We start from the raw sequence: 20,187 nt of genomic DNA on the forward strand, positions 1-20,187 counted from the left end.
AGAAAATGTTTCTTCACTCAAAGTGTAATTAAAATCTGGAATTTGTTGTCAAAGAATGTGATAAATGCGGTTAGGTTAGTGGAGTTTAAAAAAGGTTTGGTCGGCTTCCTAAAGGAAAAGTCCATAGATCATTAATAAATGGACTTGGGGAAAATCCACTATTTCTGGGATAAGCAGTATAAAATGTTTTGTACATTTTTGGGATCTTGCCAGGTATTTGTGACCTGGATTGGCCACTGTTGGAAACAGGATGCTGGGCTTGATGGACCTTTGGTCTTTCCCAGTATGGCAATACTTATGTACTAATGTACTAGTGAGTCATTGGGTTTCAAATCCTGCATCAGGAATCAGTGCTATTTAAATGCATTATTCCTCAGTCCTTTATCTGGCAAGGCAGCTGAGACTAGTGTGGGGATACCTCCCTTTCAGGGTCTAAAAACTAGGTCAACATTTTCCACTTCATGGTTTTGCAGTTGTCCCTGCAAACAGCTTGGGACAACAGCTTGCAAATGGCTAGAAATGTAAGGAGGGGTGACAAAAATTTCTTCAGGTATATTAGTGAAAGGAGAATGACTAAAAAGGGAATTGTGAGACTAAAAGATACTGCGAACCGCTATGTGGAAAATGATGAAGAAAAAGCAAATTTGCTAAATAGATACTTTTGTTCTATTTTCACAGAAGAAAATCCTGGAGAAGGACCAAGATGGACTGAAGAAAGTGTGTATCAACAACTTGAAAAGCTAAAGGTGGACAAAGCCATGGGACCGGACAGATCCACCCCAGGATATTGAGGGAGCTCAGAGAGGTTTTGGCGGGTCCTCTTAAAGATTTGTTTAATATATCCTTGCAGATGGGAAAGGTTCCGAGGGATTGGAGAACGGCAGAGGTGGTCCCTCTTCACAAAAGTGGTGATACGGAAGAAGCTGGAAACTACAAGCCGGTAAGCCTCACTTCAGTTATTGGAAAAGTAATGGAAGGGATGCTGAAAGAAAGGATAATGAATTTCCTGGAAGCCAATAAGTTGCAAGATCCGAGACAACATGGTTTTACCAAAGGGAAATCGTGCCAAACGAATCTTATTGAGTTCTTTGATTGGGTGACAGGAGAATTGAATCAGGGACGAGCTATGGACGTAATCTACTTAGATTTCAGCAAAGCTTTTGACATGGTTCCCCACAGGAGGCTCTTAAATAAACTGGATGGGCTGAAGATAGGACCTGAAGTGGTGAACTGGATTAGGAACTGGTTGATGGACAGACGCCAGAGGGTGGTGGTGAATGGAATTCGCTCGGAGGAGGGAAAGGTGAGTAGTGGAGTGCCTCAAGGATCGGTGCTGGGGCCGATTCTGTTCAATATATTTGTGAGTGACATTGCTGAAGGGTTAGAAGGTAAAGTTTGCCTATTTGCGGATGATACTAAGATCTGTAACAGAGTGGACACCCCGGAGGGAGTGGAAAACATGAAAAAGGATCTGAGGAAGCTAGAAGAATGGTCTAAGGTTTGGCAATTAAAATTCAATGCGAAGAAATGCAAAGTGATGCACAGGGAATAGAAATCCACGGGAGACGTATGTGTTAGGCGGGGAGAGTCTGATAGGTACGGGCGGAGAGAGGGATCTTGGGGTGATAGTATCTGAGGATTTGAAGGCAACAAAACAGTGTGACAAAGTGGTGGCCGTAGCTAGAAGGTTGTTAGGCTGTATAGAGAGAGGTGTGACCAGCAGAAGAAAGGGGGTGTTGATGCCCCTGTATAGAAGTCGTTGGTGAGGCCCCACCTGGAGTATTGTGTTCAGTTTTGGAGGCCGTATTTTGTTAAGGATGTAAAAAGAATTGAAGCAGTGCAAAGAAAAGCTACGAGAATGGTATGGGATTTGCGTTACAAGACGTATGAGGAGAGACTTGCTGAACTAAACATGTATACTCTGGAGGAATGGAGAAACAGGGGTGATATGATACAGACGTTCAAATATTTGAAAGGTATTAATCTGCAAGCGAACCTTTTCCGGAGATGGTTAGAACGAGAGGACATGAAATGAGATTGAAGGGGGGCAGACTCAAGAAAAATGTCAGGAAGTATTTTTTCACGGAGAGAGTAGTGGATGCTTGGAATGCCCACTCGCGGGAGGTGGTGGAAATGAAAACGGTAACGGAATTTAAACATGCGTGGGATAAGCATAAAGGAATCCTGTGCCGAAGGAATGGATCCTCAGGAGCTTAGTCAAGATCGGGAGGTGGGGCTGGTGGTTGGGAGGCGGGGATAGTGCTGGACAGACTTATACGGTCTGTGCCAGAGCCAGTGGTGGGAAGCGGGACTGGTGGTTGGGAGGCGGGGATAGTGCTGGGCAGACTTGTACGGTCTATGCCAGAGCCGGTGGTTGGGAGGCAGGGCTGGTGGTTGGGAGGCGAGGATAGTGCTGGGCAGACTTATACAGTCTGTGCCAGAGCCGGTGGTTGGGAGGCGGGGCTGGTGGTTGGGAGGCGGGGATAGTGCTGGGCAGATTTATAAGGTCTGTGCTCTGAAGAGCACAGGTACAAATCAAAGTAGGGTATACACAAAAAGTAGCAAATATGAGTTACCTTGTTGGGCAGACTGGATGGACCGTGCAGGTCTTTTTCTGTCGTCATCTACTATGTTACTATGTTTTTTTTCTCTTCACCAGTTTCTATTTGATCTGTTTAGCATTTTCGCTATTTTTGAGTTTGTTTGCAAGCAGACCCTAGGCAGCTGGAGCAAAAGTGAACTGGACAAGCACGGCACCATGGGCTGCTTATAACTTAAATAAAATCAGAGAAAATGAAATATTATTTTGCATTGCTATTTTCATTCCTAAGATACCATTTTGAATTAATAGTTTAGGGGCCCTTCTACCAAACTGTGGCTAAAAGTGGCCTTAGTGCGTCCTTACGTGGGTCATTCCCACGCTCTAAGGCCACTAATACTACAGAGCAAAACGGGCAATTTTTCTATTTTTTAAATTAATGGCCAAATGCTAATTTTTCCATTAGTGCATGGTCATTAGTGTGAGCCCCCTACTACCACCTATTTTGTAGGCGGTAAGAGCTCACACGTTAATCACACACTACCCGATTAGTGAAGAACATGCCTACTCTCCACCCCCTAATCTGCCCCATCACTAAAAAATAGTATCTATTTTTTAGTACGTGGAAAGCATGTGCTGATCACAAAATTACTGCAGGATGCTTGAATGTGCCTTGTGGAAGGCCTTTTTTGCTGTGGTATGCACATAAAGTCCACACTCACTGTTCATTACTGCATCATACACCACTTTTGAACTCTCATCCCCCGTAATCTACATCACTCATACCTTTACTCACAGAAATATGTATACCATATGTCTTAGTGTCTTATATTGCCCTTTAAGCTTCCCATTGTCTCATTCTAATGTTTCAATGTTTGTGTTCCATTGTTGTATTTCTTAACGATACTTTGATTGTCTCGCATAACTCTGCACAATGTAATCCATAACCAAGTTGTAACAAATTGTATTTCCATTATTCATATCATATTGTAAGCCACACTGAGCCCGCAAAAAGGTGGGAAAATGTGGGATACAAATGCAATAAATAAATAAATATTAGTGCTTTAGTAACAGGGCTGCTGAGAAACAAAGCTGGACTTTGATCCTGGGGAACTGAGTTCAATTCCCACTGCAGCTCCTTGTGACTCTGGGCAAGTCACTTAACCCTCCACTGCCCGGTACAAAATAAGTACCTGAATATATGTAAACCACTTTGAATGTAGTTGCAAAAACCTCAGAAAGGCGGTATATCAAGCCCCATTTCCCTTTCCCTTTACAGTCTTGGACCCTGGCAAATCAATCTCTACACTCTGGATTCTGTTCCAACAGTAAATTTTAGTAACTGTGACAGCCTGACAAACAGTAGATTTAATTGGTAATGAATCTGTTTCTTACACGTACATACTCAAAAGCCACATATAGAGTGTGACAAAAAAAAGTAACCCCCTAGTGTTTTTTGCATTTTTCTCAGCAACCACTTTAAATATCAATGAGAAATTTTACATACTTAATTAGTCATTTTACTTACATATTACTACTGTACAACATTTAATTATCTTAAGCTATGTTGATGTTACTGACATTTTAGCCTTATAACCTAGCGATTTTTGCACGTTAAAGATGTTTGAGCTAAAACACAGTAAAATAACGTCATTCAAAAGATACATTTACAATGTGTCATAATTTCGCAGTCACTGTGAATGCTCAAAGTGTCCTCCCCCAGCTTTAACACAGGCCTTCAGTTGCTTTGGGAAGTTCTGAACAGTTTTGTCATTCGGTCCCTGTGGCAGGCTGTCCCAGATCATCTGCAGCACTTCCTTGAGTTCAGCAATTGTTTGCAGCTCTGGGTAGAGCTTATGATAGGCCTCCAGTATTGCTCCCCAGACAATAGCCTGTGACATCATTAACAGTAAGCTGGTAACCTGTTTTGTTCCAAATAATGGTAGTTTTACAGTGTAAACATTTTTGAAAGTGTGAAAATCTCTTGGTGGTCACGCTAAAAAGTCTGAAACTTTGGCAGGTTTAAAGATAATCGCATTCCACTTGGCATATAAAGGTAAATAGTAGCAACAAACAAAGCTTAAAATTTCACACTGAAATTCCAAGTGGTTGCTGAGAAAACAGTAAAAAACTCTAGGGAGTTACTTTTTTTCTTTTTGCCCCACTCTGAATATAGGTTTTTGTAAATATAGAGAAGAAAAGAAGCTTTTACCTTGTCCTCCCCCCCCCTCTTTCCTGGGAAGGGGGCATCTTGCAGAGAGCAGGGAGACACAGAGGACAAGCTGAGAGCCAGCAACAATGCTAGCACCTTTTGTTAGAATGCTTAAAGTGTTTAGAATGCTCCAGCACTGCTATGAAACAAAGAACTCAGGTGTCCATAAATGCTAGATGTGTGTTTATAAGTTCTCCAAAGACAAGCAGGCTGATATTCTCACAAGTGGGTGACGCCACGTCGGCCCCGGAGGATTTTAAAGCAAAATCTCAAAATCTCTTTACGGCGTTCCGTCGCGCGAGCGATCGTACTGCGCATGTGCACACACCTCTTCCCGCTCGCCGTGCGGACACGCCCCTTAGTTTTTCTTTTTCCGCGTCTGAGGAGACACGGAGTTCGTTAGGGCTTCGTGTTTTCTTCAGGTCTTCGGAGTTAAATCTCTTTTTTATTTTTTCATTTGTACTTTTCATGGCAGGCTCATTGTGGCTTATATATACAGGTATTTTTTGTACCTGAGGCAAGAAAAAATTTAAGTAATTGCCAGAGTCACAAGGGGCTGTGCCTGAACAAAGCATATAAGCTTCTCTTTTCTTTTTTCTTGAAAGTGCTGGTATATTGTTATCTGTGGGCTCTCTCTAGCCAGCAAACTAAACAAGCCCACATTTTTAGGATCCATTTATTAAAACTTTACAAATGGCTCTCCAGAGCTGTGACAGCCTGCTCCAGCACACCACTGTCTTTAAGCCCCAACAAGTGGTAAAGGTGTATGTCACAGGAAAAACCAGGAACCTAAGCAGGTGCATCCCTGGTCAGCCACTGAATGGGCAACCTGGTGACACAAATATCAGTGGTGTAACCTTTGAAGTGAGTCTCCACCCGCCTCGGCGCCTCCTGCTCTGCAGGTCATTCGGGCGCATCGGAGGATGTGTCTTGGGCCGGATCATCTCCCTGTGAAGCGCAAGTAGTGTCTCAAAGAAACGAGACGTATTCTACTCTGCCAGGGATGCCCAAAGGAGATCATTCTGGAGTCCGACAGAGACCGATGCACGCTGGGTATAGTTATGCATCGAATAGGTCTCCACCTGCCTCGGCGCCTCCTGCTTGGCAGGTCATTCGGGCGCATCGGCGGATGTGTCTTGGGCCGGATCATCTCCCTGTGAAGCGCAAGTAGTGTCTCAAAGAAACGAGACGTATTCTACTCTGCCAGGGATGCCCAAAGGAGATGCCCAGAGCTTTGCTCCCTCGGTTATGGAGGTATCCGGGCTTCAGACATCAGTCGGTGCCGAGAGCGTTGCTCCCTCTGTTATGGAGGTATCCTGGCATTGGACGTCGATGCACCGGTACGTCGGTACCAGGTATCATCGGTACCATGGGTCCCGTCGGCACCGGGTATCATCGGTACCATGGGTGCCGTCGATGCCGAGTGTCATCGGTGCCATGAGTGCCGTCAGTACCGAGTATCATCGGTGCCATGGGTACTGTCGGTACCGAATATCATCGGTGCGTCAGTACCGAGGAGTATCGATACCAACTACATTGGTACCATGGTCGGTGTCATGGGTCCCATCGGTACCGGGTATCATCGGTACCATGGGTCCCGTCGGCACCGGGTATCATCGGTACCATGGGTGCCGTTGATGCCGAGTGTCATCGGTGCCATGGGTGCTGTTGGTACCGGGAATCATGGGCACCATCGGCACCAGGTATCATGGGCACCATCGACTATCGGTACCAGGTATCATCGCCCATCGGTACCGAGTATCATGACTGCCATCGGTACCATAGTATCAGGTATCGTCGGTACCGTGGATACATGGGTATCAGGTATCATGGATGCCGTCGGCACATGAGTACCATCGATACCAGATATCATGACCAGGTACCATCGGTGCCATGGGTGCCATTGGTACCAGGTGTCATGAGCACCGTCGGTGCCATGTGTACCATCGGTACCGTCGGTGCTGTTGGTGCCGGATATCATGGGTACCATTGGTACCACATGTCATGGCTACCATCGGTACCAGGTATCATGGGTACCATCGATACCAGATACCATGACTATCATCGGTACCAAGTACCATGGGTACCATCGGTACCATGTGTATCATCGGTACCATGTGTATCATCGGTACCGTCGGTGCCATGGTCTAGCAGTCTGGTTTCGATTCCCTTGCATTTCCAGACTTTGTCCTTGGCTTCGGGACCATGGGTACCATTGGATGCCATGGGTGCTACCGCCTCCTGCGGCATCTGGCTTTTCACCTGGTCTCCTTCACCGATGCTGCCTCTGGTATGGGTGTTCGCACCCTACTGGGGCAACTTCTCGACCCATAGTAGCCTCCATATCGGACGTGTTTGGATCTGAGCTGCTCTGTTTGAGTAGTTAGTTCAGTTCAATGATGGTCATCTGACATTACAGTGGAGATTGTGAATCCCAATGCCCAGAAGCTAGAGGTCCTGGACTACTATCTTCACCTGAGTCTTCTGCACTCAGAACAGATAGGAGTTCTAAGAACTTACTTCGGCGCCCCGGGGCCAGAGCATACATCCTTAGCCTCTTTTGGAGAATGGCGTACCAGGCTGGCATGATCGCATCCCAAATCAAGTCTTGTCAGATCTTTACGAGCATTCCCACCGGAGTAGGCTAGACCTTTTCACCAAGTGGTCAGGTAGCACACGGTGTGTCGCAGGTTCCTGTCCAAGGGCATTTTCGACACTTGTAATGTAACACCTAGATTTCTGTTCTAGGTACAGTGATGCGCAGACTCTCATGACTGTGTGCCTCTCTCCTGGAGGAGGAGACTCAGCAGAAAACTGTAGATATGCTGTACATACACTTCCTCATCTTGGAAGTTCTTTAGAGAGAGGAGTAGTTTTCCTTGTGCCTTAAGGGGTCGTACCTATACTCCTACTTCTCGACAGCCGGTTCGGGCTATGCCTCAGCACGCTCGTTCTAGTCAGCGGCGTGCACCTAATCAGGCCCCTGCAGCTATTCCCCAGGAAACAGAGGGGTTTTTGACTGGCTCCAATTCAGTATAGCCACTAAAAAAAAAAAAAAAAAAAAAAAAAAAAAAAAAATGTCCGTACCGGCCATTCTGCCTGTCGGGGGGGAAGTTTACATTTTCTCCACCAAAGGTGACTTCTTTTATCCTCCAACCGGTGGGGTTTTTCAACTAGTCCGGTTAGGATACATTCTCAATCTGGAATCAAACCCTCCACATTGTTCATTGGAAGCTTAATCCTTTAGCTTCCATCAAAAGTGAGTACTTGCAGAGGAACTCTCTGCTTTTCTCAGCGCCAATGCAGTCGAGCCCGTTCCACCAGGGCAAGAAGGGTTGAGATTCTATTCCAGGTCTTTCTTTGTGGGTTGCGTCCCATCATAGACATAAGGGGCCTAAACAGATTTGGTTCAGGATGCTTTCCCTGGGCATCCTTCTTCCCATACTTCAGGAAAACGATTGGTTATGCTCTCTGGATTTACAGGATACTTATACTCTCTTTGCATCCAGAGTATGTTTTTTTCCTAGTGCCTGGCTGTTGTTGCAGCGTATCTTCATGGACTGGGAGTGCATGTGTTCCCTTAACACGATGATTGCCCGTCTCAACAGATTACAGCACAGTACATATTGAGACTTCTAGACACATGGCTTCCGCAGTTCATGTAACTCCCATGGCACTTTTGCACATGACATCCGCTCAGTGCATCCTAGCTTCCCAGTGATCAAGTTTAGGGTATCTAGAGGATGTAACCCGACTGTTCGCCAGTCTTCGGTATTCCCCTCAGAGGTGGTTAATTCTCTCTATTTTGATTCTGAGGCATCTTACTCAGTCAAAAGCTGCTGACGAAGGTTGCATCCCTCCTGGCTATCCAACCAAATTATTTTAATTCAACAAACAATCGGGTTGTGATGTACTCGATAACAAAGGAGTACTGGATCTTGCCCTCTGAGTTAGGATGCCATGCAGATGTAGCGGTGGGCCCGCAATGCGGCATGTTTTCTCCAAGCCACTTATCTAATTGGCGTAAACAGCAGTCTGGCCGACAGGCTGAGCAGGATAATGCTACAGTTGAGCATGCCTATAGTTCGAAAGACCCCTCAGTGGATCTTTTGCTACTTAGTCCAATCGCAAAGTCCCTCAGTTCTGTTCCAGGCTGCAGGTTCACGGCAGGCTACCATCGGATGCCTTTCTCCTTCTTTGGGAGACAGGTTTTCCGTATGCGTATCCTCCCATACATCTGGTGGAAAAGACTTTGCTGTTTCTCAAGCAAGATTGTGGAGCCATGATTCTGATTGCTCTTTTCTAGCTGCGTCAGATAGGATTCCCTCTTCTTCTGGAGTTGGAATGTTTTCCAGCTCTCATTACGCAGAACGAGGGGGCACTTCCACATCCCAACCTCCAATCTCTGGCTCACACGGTCTGGATGTTGAGAGTGGGGTTTCGTTGAGTTTTCCAGAGTGTCTCCCGACTCTTGCTTGCTTTCAGAAAAGATTTCACAAAGAGGTGTTATTCTTTTTCATGGAAGAGGTTTGCTGTCTAGTGTGACAGCAAGGCCCTAGATCCTGCATCTTGTCTTATACAGACCTTGCTTGAGTTCTTTCTACACCTGTCTGAGTCTGGTCTCAAGACCAACTCTGTCAGTATTCATCTTTGTGCAATAGAGCTTATCATCAACGTGTGAAAGGTCAGCCTTTAGCTGTCCACTTCACGAGAGGTTTATCTCTCCCCCAATATTGAGAGAATTCCTTGTATGTGTCTAGGGGAGATTATTTCTGTTGGGCTTAGCACCCACAATAATTTTGACAGTTGGCTCTTATGCTTCGGTCAGAGTTCCTATCACTCCTTATCCAGTATCTTGGGGTCCCAATGTCGTTTTCATCCAGCTGCTGCAAGCTCAATTCGGGCCACTGGATTCCTGCCATCTGAAGTATTGGACCTGGAAGGTCGTTTTCCTTAGTGGCTGTTCCTTCAACTCGTAAGGTCGGTGAGCTTCGGTCTCTAGTAGCTCAAGCGCCTTACCTTACTTCTCATCTTAACAGAGTAGTTCTCTGCATGCAGACAAAGTTCTTACTGGCGCTGGAATCAGAGTACCAGCTGATCCAGTCAGTTGTCTTGCCAACATTCTTTCTCCCTCATCTTACAAGCCCTGGCGAAAGCAAGCTCCGCACATTTTGCGTGGAGCAGACGAGCTCCCTCGGACGGTCCGCCCAGTTGTTTATTTCTTTTAATGCCAGTTGCTGTCGGAAACTGCATAATTTCTTCTTGGATAGCAGAGTGCATCTCCTTCATTTTTGTCCAGCTGGACTGACTCTAGAAGGCCATGTCACGGCTCACAAATTAGAGCCATGGCTGAGTCGGTGGCTCATCTAAGATCAGTCACTATTGAAGAGATCTGCAAAGCTGCGGTGTGGTCATCAGTCCACACATTTTCATCTTACTACTGCCTTCAGCAATAGCCGACTCGTCAGTCGGTTTGGGCAGTCGGGGCTGCAGAACTTCTTTGGTGTTTAGAATCCAACTCCAACCCTCCTAAGCCCATTTTTGTTCTGTTCCAGGCTACACTCATTTAGATATTTCTTCTTTTCAGGTCAATTTTATTCTGGCCTCGCCGTTGCGAGATTCAATTGACCACTGTTTGTTGTGTTGTGTAACCCTGGAAGCTAGGGATACCCCACTTGTGAGAATATCAGCCTGCTTGTCTTTGGAGAAAGAGTAGTTACTTACCTGTAACAGGTGTTCTCCGAAGACAGCAGGCTGCATATTCTCACAAACCCTCCCACCTTCCCCTTTTGGAGTTGTCTCCTCCATCTTTTGGATTTAACTGAGGGGCGTGTCCGCACGGCGAGCGGGAAGAGGTGTGTGCACATGCGCAGTACGATCGCTCGCGCGACGGAACGCCGTAAAGAGATTTTGAGATTTTGCTTTAAAATCCTCCGGGGCCGACGTGGCGTCACCCACTTGTGAGAATATGCAGCCTGCTGTCTTCGGAGAACACCTGTTACAGGTAAGTAACTACTCTGTTTCAGCAGTTTGTAACTGTGAGAGAAGGGCAGACTTGTTACAAATCTTCCGATTGGCTGTCTAAGAGCCCAGTACAAGGCTCCTGATTTGCTGGCTAAGGTACCCAAAGCAAGCTGGGAACTAGGGGAGAGACAGTGTGTGAGATAGCAAATAGGAGCCAGGATCTGCTAAGAGGCACGAATTTGGACCAATGAGGTGGTAGGAGGCAGTCTGATCCTTAGATTGGCGCGAATTTTGAGCCAATCCAGGGGGCAGGAGGAGTGGAACAAAGAAAAAAAGTTTTACAGTACAGCAGAGGCTGCCTGGGAACAAAAGGAGGCACAGCAAGGCAATCGAGGCTACAGACAAAGGAAGGTGGCTGAAAGCATGGCCTGAGAGAAGAAATCGGACTCAGGCAGAGAGGGGCATGCTCAGGCAGGCTGGATGAGGATAAGATCCAATCAAGACAAGAAGAGGCAGCTGCAGGACCCACTGATGAGCTCCAGATGAAGAGAGAGCTGGTGAGTCCTGAAGAAATACGGGCACTCAGGCAGAGAGAGCAGCAGAGGGGAAAGAGAAGGGGGTCTGGAGTGTGTTGGGAGCAGTGCAGAGCTGAAGAGAGAGACAGCAGCTTGGTGAGGTCCCTGAATCCCAGAAGTCCCCCCAGGGCATCCCTCTGTGTGAGTGTTTGCCTGTCCAGAGAGGAGAAAGCCGGCTGCGAGACTGTCCTGTAAAGAAGAGGCTTATGGGAAGCAGCCCCACAAGAAGAGACAGAGAGACAGCCCCCCCCTTGCACTGAGTGCCCAGACAAGAAAAGGAACTGTGCTTTTTGAGTGCCTGCCTCAGGAGGGATCTAGCCCAGACGCTTGCTGGTTTGAGCATCCACAAAGAGAGAGAGAAGAGGCATCCCCCTGCACTGAGTGGCCAGACTAAAAGTGAACACTGTGTTTTTCTTGTTTATGCCTGCCTCCGGAGATCCAGACAAAAGCCTGCCTTGGGGAACAGCTGCCATGCCTATGCCTTGAGTCCTGTGAGTGCCTGCCTCTAGGGGAGTTAGTGTAGCCGTCTATCAGTGAGATTTGGGGTGGTTGTATAACAGAACAAAACAAGAGGGGTCATGTTTTGGGCGGGTTAGATAGGAGTTTCCCCCGCTTATCTGTTTTATTTGAATCTAGTTAGTCCCTAAGTTCCTTGCCAAAGAAACTACTGATTGAGGTTAGCACATACACCGAGCACAGAAAGTCAGGGTTTTCCTTTTTTGAGTTTTTTTTGAGTCAGAGCAGTAGGGGTCCCTGGACCAGTGGACTGACCTCCCCAACCGAAGAGGCGTGGAAGTGAAGAAGACTAAGGTACCCAATGCAAGAAAGCAGCGATGCTAGCAAAGATTTGATATACCGGTAATATTATTGTGTGCACACAAATTGAAAACTATATATATCAGATCTGAGTACACTAATTAGTGCTGTGTACATGTGTGGGATGTTTTGGGTTACTGCAGATGTGGAGTTGGGGTCTTGATAGATGTGATCCTTGATAACTGTGATTCTTGGTGACTGAAATTGTAGTTTTAAAATTGTTATTGCCTTTATTTCCTTTGTAACTTATCTCAAAGCATTTAACATCTTGCACTAATTTTATTTAATACCATCAACCTGTAAAAATTGGTACCAACATTTAAGAAACCTAACCAACAAGTGTTTCTATTTACTTTACCCTCTATCCCTTTTACCCTTTAATAAAACCTTTAATATTTTTTTTCTTGCTAAATCCCTTGGTTGTGTGGAGTTTATTTGGGAACCCTATTTAAAAACTGTGACACTCATGCATTTATTTCTTCCATTATTCAAATTCACCTGCTCCACGACTAGGGGGTTTACATTTTCTTTGCTTTTCTGTTTCAAGATTTCCTAATTGGTGAGCATTGGGAGCTTTTGTACCTCTTCAACTACTACTTAGTGTAGTTCAGTTTTAAAATTCGATAGGATAGATTGAAGTCTCAACAAATGAGGGAGAGCAATCTACAAACAAAACTTTTCCAGAGACAGGAAGGCAGTAGAACTAGAGGACATGAATTGAGGTTGAAAGGGGGTCGACTCAGGAATAATGTCAGGAAGTATTTTTTTCACCAAGAGGGTGGTAGAAACCTGGAATGCCCTCCTGCGGGAGGTGGTAGAAATGCAAGCGGTAATGAAATTCAAAAATGCATGGCATAAACACAAAGGAATCCTCTTTAGAAGAAATGGATCCAAAGAAACTTGACAGAGATTTGGTAGGAAAGCCAGTGCTGAGCAGACTTCTACAGTCTGTGCCCTGATTGAGGCTGAATAGATTTGGAGTGGAGCTTTTCAGGGGCTTTGACAACAACTTCAGAAATGTTAGAACAAGGCCAGTGCCAGGCAGACTTCTACGGTCTATGCCCTAAAAATGGTAAGGACAAATCAAGATCAGGTATACATATGAAGTATCACATCAGATCATAGTTTATCTTGTTAGACAGACTGACTGGACCATAAAGGTCTTTATCTGCCGTCATCTACTATGTTGCTATCGTTACCTGAAATCTAATGGCTCTACTCTTCTCTGCAAGATAGTCTTCTCTCCTTTCTCTTAAGCTTGAATACCATGTGAGTACCAGCTCTACTTCTCTAATTGGTGTAGCAGCTTTTCAACAGCAGATAACACTGAGAATCAGAATTAGGAATGTGTCTAGGGAAAAAAAATGCTGGTTTATTTGTGGATTTTTGGCATAATTTCTCCCCAATTTTTTGATTATTTTAAAATTCATATTTTGCATTTTTGTTAATAAAAAAAACTTTAACACTTTTTAGAACTTTTTAACTAATGCAAGCTGACTTTATGCATGTTTGTTAGTATGTTAACAGCCATTCAAAATGATTTTGAGTACTCTAAATTTAGGGCACACTAACAAACCCAAAAAGTCACAATGAATGCACATCTCTAGTCAGATGTCAATGTGTACATATACTCTATGTATGTACACTGGTATTCTTTGAAATATGTATGTGCATTGCAACTCTACCCTAAGTCTTCTTAAATTACATCCCTGGGAAATCCTATGATGGGTTACATAAAAGTGGGTATTATCATTTTGTTACACCTACTTATTATCCATGTAAATTTTATAATACCCCAAACAATTTTATAATAAACATTTTCCTTAGGCTAAATATGCTTTCCATATGGAAAATGCTTTATAGAATTACTCCCATATAGGAATGCTTTACAGAATTACTGCCATATAGGACTTTCCATAACGCAATGATTCCCCTTTCCCGATGTTTAAAGGTCCTGTTGCAACCCTTTGACTTTTCCCTGCACCCTAACACTTTACTCTATGGCTGATCCCCTTGTCAAGAGCAAAAAAAGAAATGTTTGCTCCTGGATCCCTGTACTGCTATGGATTTACAGCCTGTCTCACTGACACAGACTACTCAATAATTACTGTGTATTCTTTTGGATTCGTAATAGGTAAATGAGACCTTTATTAGAGGTTCTAAAATCTACAATGATTAAGATATTTATTACATTTGTATATACAATGATTAAATCATCTAACTAAAAGAAAGCTACAAGACAGATATATACATTTTATACATACATCATCACTGGTCAGGAATTTCAGGCCCTTATCTCATCAGCTGGAAGGCCCATTGCAGCGAAAGCCCAAAGTCTTCTTATGACCAGGAACAAGTCTTTTCTGCACGATGCGCCCACCCACAGATGAGCCTCAGAGCTCTGCTGCAACAAGCCCCCATTTTTATTAAGCTAAAGCTTATTTTTAGAGCCAAAGAAAATTACAGAATGCTTGAGAATAGGTTAACAAGCCATACTGTGCGAATGTGGTCACATGTTTCCAAGTCCAGGTGGCCAGTCTGAACTTCGAAAACAAGCACCATCCTCCTCTTCATATACCATATTAATTAGAGCTGTGTCTTATCTTCTGAATTCCAACTTATTTTTACACAAAGTTAAACAATCATTTTTAAACAGAATTACTTCTAATCACAAATACAGACCCCGAGTGCACTTGTTGGTCAAGGCAGATAGAGTTGAAAAGCAATCTCTAAAATCCTTTTTATTACAATCCCCTTCCAAGGTTGTCACCAGCTCACATGCAGGACAAAAGAGAGCTTTGGACTAGCTGGTCCTTTTTTTAGCACTGGACCAAGTGAAACAGGAACCTCTGCAATTGTTTCTAACACAAAGATTCCTTCTGTGAGTTAGATGGGCATTTGGGGGACCCGATGAAGGATTCTATGGGAGTGGGATGGGACATCTTGAGGCAGATAGCCCCTGATATTAACTGGTGGTAGTATCCTTGTAGCTGGGACCCTTGCTGCCATCTGTGAGGGAAGTGGACCTTAAAGGAGCCAGCTGTTTCCCTCATTGTGGGGCAGACCAACTAGGGGCAGGAGGATTGGGGTATGGGGTATAGAAGAGTCATTGGATCATGGTGGGTCTTTTAGTTAACAGAGGCTGAGTATCATTGGGCTACTGCAGTCCCTTTGTTACCACTCAGTACTAGGATGCCAGTGTTCATGTTAACCTGTTGATGCTTAAGTATTTTTTAGCCATGGGATTGATGCAAATTATGTGCATTAATAGCCCAATTTAATATGAATGAGGTGTTTTGCATGAATTAGTATGTAATGCAGTGCATTAATATTTTTTCTGTGATGAGGTAAATTCTTCTATGTCAATGTTAACAGAAGTGTGGGTGTTACCTTTTACATGTCTTAACTTAATGCACTTTTGTAAATCGGTCCCAAATCAGCTTTCAAATGTGCATCCATGAGTTTGAAACACCTTAATGTGAATATTTGCCAGTATTACTTTTGCTTACTTACATTTCTGAGCTTGCATCCCAGCTGTGCTCTGGAACCGACCTGAAGCACATTTTGTTATTGTCGATGTGAAATTGCCCTGTAATGCATTCTTATTAGATCCTACGTACCAAAACATTTCTGTAGCTTGAGCATTACCTTTTTTCTGGGTTTGTGAGATGAGTTGAAAAGCAATTTCCATAATATATGCTAATTGTCTGCTAAACAAGCTTTATTTGTTAGAATAAGTAGACCAGAGGGAGGCAATCATCTGTTCTCTTTATGACAGTGGTGCACAAGCAGATATTCAAAGGTGTGAAATGAACAGAACAAAAACAAAAACACTTTTGGGGTAGAAGTGGAAGTAACTTGTGTGACTGTGAACCTAGATTAACTTAAAATCGCTGTTAGTCCAAAATACACAACAGCATTCATTATATAGTAATGTGCTTTGCAATAACACTCACATGCTACCCAGCCATTGTGAACCCCTTCCAACTAAGTGCCAGGCAATTGAAATCCATTGAAAAATATCACCTTTGGAACAGGTAGTAAACATAACGGGTCAGATCCAGTATTTAGTGCCCAAAGTTAGGCCAATCAGTAAAACAGTAGGAGCTGAATGTTAAATCAATTATACCACAAAAAATTTCAGATATTACAGAATCAAAAACAGGAAGTAGGAGTGAAGAAAATGGAGATACGACCTTAGTGAACCTTGATCTTGAAGCTTTTCAAAGTAATAATAAATAACTTACTCAAGGGGAAGCATCAGTGTTCAGAAAAACTCCATTAACATCCCCCCTTGACCAAAGTTAGGTGCCATTATGATCCATGCTAAGCTAGCATTTTATACAGGGAGCTCTGTGAAAAGATGGTTGGAATCTGACCTGTAAAAGTTCAAATTTCCTGCCTACGAATAGCCACGCTAACAAACAGAAGGAAGGATGTCAAACTGTGAGTACCTAGGTGAAGGGTGGGAGAAATTTGTGGAGTCATTGTGGAGGCAGTTTCCGTGCTGACCAGGGAGAGGGTGGATACCGAGCTCCAGAAATAGCACACTGCAGAGCTCCTGGGAGCCAGCTGCCATTGGATGGTGAAGCTGGTGATGTCATTTGCACACCCTGTAGGGTGGAGGAACATGCATGTGGAATGAAGGTGTTATCCAAGGGGACAGGTGTGTTGGAGAGAGATCTTGAGGAGATGGTGGTGACGCCTGGTACTATCACACCAGAACCGCTCCTTGACATGGCACACCAGATGCGAGCCATGGTAGAATTATTACTTGAGGATGGGGCCAATGTGGGCCAGGTGGCATGCCCTGAGAGCAAGCATCAGAGTGACCTGACACTGATGCGGTTGTGCTGTATGGATTGTGGAAAGAGATCTGAAGAAGAAGGGTTACCTTTGAAAGCTAATCAAAATATGTATTAAGTTAGCCCAATAAAAAAAGTATCATCTTATTTTCTTTTCTATGTTTTGTTTTATTTCTATTTATTACCTCTAAAAGTGGACTACATGGCTACCACATCACTTTAATCAATGACCTGCAAATTATGTTACTTTGCCAGAAAAATGTGCTGAGTCTTTGATTGATAAATCTTTTTAAGCACAAGATTGTCCCTTCTGCTTCTGGAGTCCTTGGTCCTTTTCCCCCTTTCTTCTTCCTCTGTTTGTGTATCTCTCGTGGGACGTTTGAGTTCTCTGCTTTTGCGAATTTTCCAGCAAACAGCTCACATCTTCAATAGATGATTGAGTTGTATTTGTTTTTCCTTGATCTATCAAACTCTTCAGAAAAGTTTTCTGCTGATGCAGTCATCTCAGAGAATAAACCTTTTTTTCACTCTCAATGGCAGTGTTATAAGCACATATGGAAACTTAAAGAGCATTATAATCTTCTTTCTGCAGACATTATTTAACTACCAGTTCTCTACACTGTGCATTTCTTGTTTAAATTAGCTCAGTCGTGGGGTAAAATCATGAAAGCAATGTCTTGGAAGTTAACACCATGTTTTGTAAAGGAGCTAACTCATGAATAACCCAAGATAAAAGTCTAGCAACTCTGAAAATTTCTCTGAACATGCATGGGATAAACACAAAGGAATCCTGTTTAGAAGGAATGGATCCATGGAATCTTGGCGGAGATTGGGTGGCGACGCCAGTAATTGGAAAGTGAAGCCGGTGCTGGGCAGACTTCTTCGGTCTATGCCCTGATCTTGACTGAATAGATATAGATGGGCTTGAGTGTAAATTTTAAGGGGCTTCGACGTTAGCTTCTTAAGTTTTAGTACAAGAAGAGTGCTGGGCAGACTTCTATGGTCTGTGCCCTGAGAATGGCAAGGACAAATCAAACTCAGGTATACATATAAAGTATTGCATACCATGCAAAATGAGTTAATTTTGTTGGGCAGACTGGATGGAACATACAGGTCTTTATCTGCTGTCATTTACTATGTTACAATGTCTGTTACTATGTAAAGAGGTATGGCAGAGGTGCCAAGTTACCCAGTTTCTGGCTGGAGATTTTGGGACAGTCCTGGATTCTGACCACCCCATCCTGGTGCATTATGGAACTTGCAACACTGATTTCAATTGGTAAAATAAGGCACTGCAAATTCCACACTGCTTTGGGACTGGCCCAAAAGTCTCCAGCCTGGATCTGGGTAACTTGGCATCTCTGGTATGGACATTATCATTTTTGTAATATTTAGGGAAGGAAAGAGGTGATTTTAAAGGGAATTAATGTACATTTTTCTTTGTGTTATATATTTTAATGTACTTTATACTGTATATATTTTGTGCACGTTTTCTGTGTTTGGTATTGTATTATATAGGGAAAGGTTGATTAAGCTTTTAAAAAACACTAAAACAAGAGGACATGCCATGAAACTAATGAAAACAAATTGAAGAAAGTATTTTTTTCATGCAGCATATAATTAAACTGAAAGATTTGCTGCTGGATGATATGGTCAAGAAGACTAACATGCACTAATGAGGTTCAAAAGAGGTTTGGATAACTTTCTGGAGGAACAATCCATAAAAATTTACAAGCTAAGAAGACTTAGAGAGATGTCAATTGTCCCTGGAAATGAGCTTTAACAAACAGATCTAGTTTTAGAGACCTGCCTAGTACTTGTGACCACACTGGCTACTGTCAAAAAAAGTGCTGGCCTCAATGTACCTTGGTCTGACTCATCCTGGCTTTTTCATCAATTCAGGTTGGCAATTTGCTCAGCTTTTCTTCCAAAATTACTGGAACCCATTAGTTTTTTGATCTAGCTGTTTCTTCCTGATTCTTGTGCCTACTTAGCAATTTCCTCACACTGGCAGCAATTTTCAGATTTTCTGACACCATCCTGGCCTTTCTCTGATTTCTGCTTCTCCATCACAGTTCTGTGCAGGTTGCTATTAGGTATTTTGGGGATTTTGACACCAAGTTGCCCATAGATGTATGTGGTATGCAGTCATAAGGTAGTCCTGACCATGGAGTTAGGCTGTTGAGTATCCATTAAGCCTGGCACCATTACATAACCTACACCTCATAAATCTTTCTGGTATTTTAGGGGTTGATATTCAGTTGGCGGTGCTCACCACCTCCAGTGTTATGCCCAAAAATTCAATGCTGGGCCATGTCTGGGCTCCAACACATTAAATTTGTGGGATTATGGATCTGAATAAAATTACAAATGTAGAGATAGCTGAAGTTGCTCTGTTAGTTTAAAGGAGTTCTGACCTTTATCTAACCCCACAATTTCTATGCTGTCTTCCTTTCTGATTGACATGGTGGGAGGATGCATCCCTTGGAGGGAAAATCTGGGCTGATATAAATACCCAATCTAAGGTGGGGGTGGGGTGGTTCCTGTCTTTGGTTCCAGATCCCTGGCCAATATACCAAGCAGCAAGGGATCTAGGGTTCTGGCTCCTGGGTCCCTGGCCAATTCCTTCCCATCAGTGCAAGGGGACGTATTTAACCTCTAAGCTGCCGCATCTACTTATCTACTAAAACAGAGGTTTTCAGTCCAGTCCTCGGGCAAAACCAAGCCAGTCAGGTTTTCAGGACACCCACGATGTTTGCATATGATGGAGGCAGTGCATGCAAATTTATCTCATGTATAGTCATTGTGGATGTCTTGCAAATCAGACTGGCTAGGTGTGTCCTGAGGACTGGGTTGAGAACTCCTGTACTAAAATGAAGGACTTTGACTAGCACTCTGACACTAAGTGCTATGAGTGGGAATCAGCCTCAGAGCCAGGGAAGCTGCTGGACTGTTTTAAGGGAGTCCAGGTAGGGGGCCCCTGACTACCAGAATGAGTAAAGGATGAATGGAGCTTCTAAATCCAGCTTGAGAAGGAGAAAGCATGGACTAGGAGATTTCCAAGAACATCGAGCTCTGGTGACTTTAGATATGGCTGATTTGGAGGAGTGACTGATTTATGCTGCTGAAGGTTTTCAGAATGTACATCTTTGAAAGCAATTTTTAGATGACATCTTTTTTAATGGACATCTACTAAACATTCTTTGCTTCAATTTGTTCAATAGCTGAATACAATTGATCCATGTATTCAGTTTACTATGACTTGCCATCAACAAT

At 43.7% G+C, this 20,187-nt stretch overlaps 1 long non-coding RNA gene across 1 annotated transcript; it reads right to left on the bottom strand.

Annotated features, from left to right (window-relative positions):
• Nucleotides 1-213: 213 nt before the first annotated feature.
• On the bottom strand, nucleotides 214-17,278 carry LOC115473088. The gene is made up of 4 exons (XR_003942603.1): nucleotides 17,209-17,278; nucleotides 8,684-8,688; nucleotides 2,869-2,878; nucleotides 214-224 (listed from the first exon to the last, which is right to left on the bottom strand). It is a non-coding gene; the product is annotated as an uncharacterized LOC115473088 (long non-coding RNA).
• Nucleotides 17,279-20,187: the final 2,909 nt, after the last annotated feature.

This window comes from Microcaecilia unicolor, chromosome 6 (genome assembly GCF_901765095.1).
Source record: "Microcaecilia unicolor chromosome 6, aMicUni1.1, whole genome shotgun sequence".
Taxonomy (NCBI): Eukaryota; Metazoa; Chordata; class Amphibia; order Gymnophiona; family Siphonopidae; genus Microcaecilia; species Microcaecilia unicolor.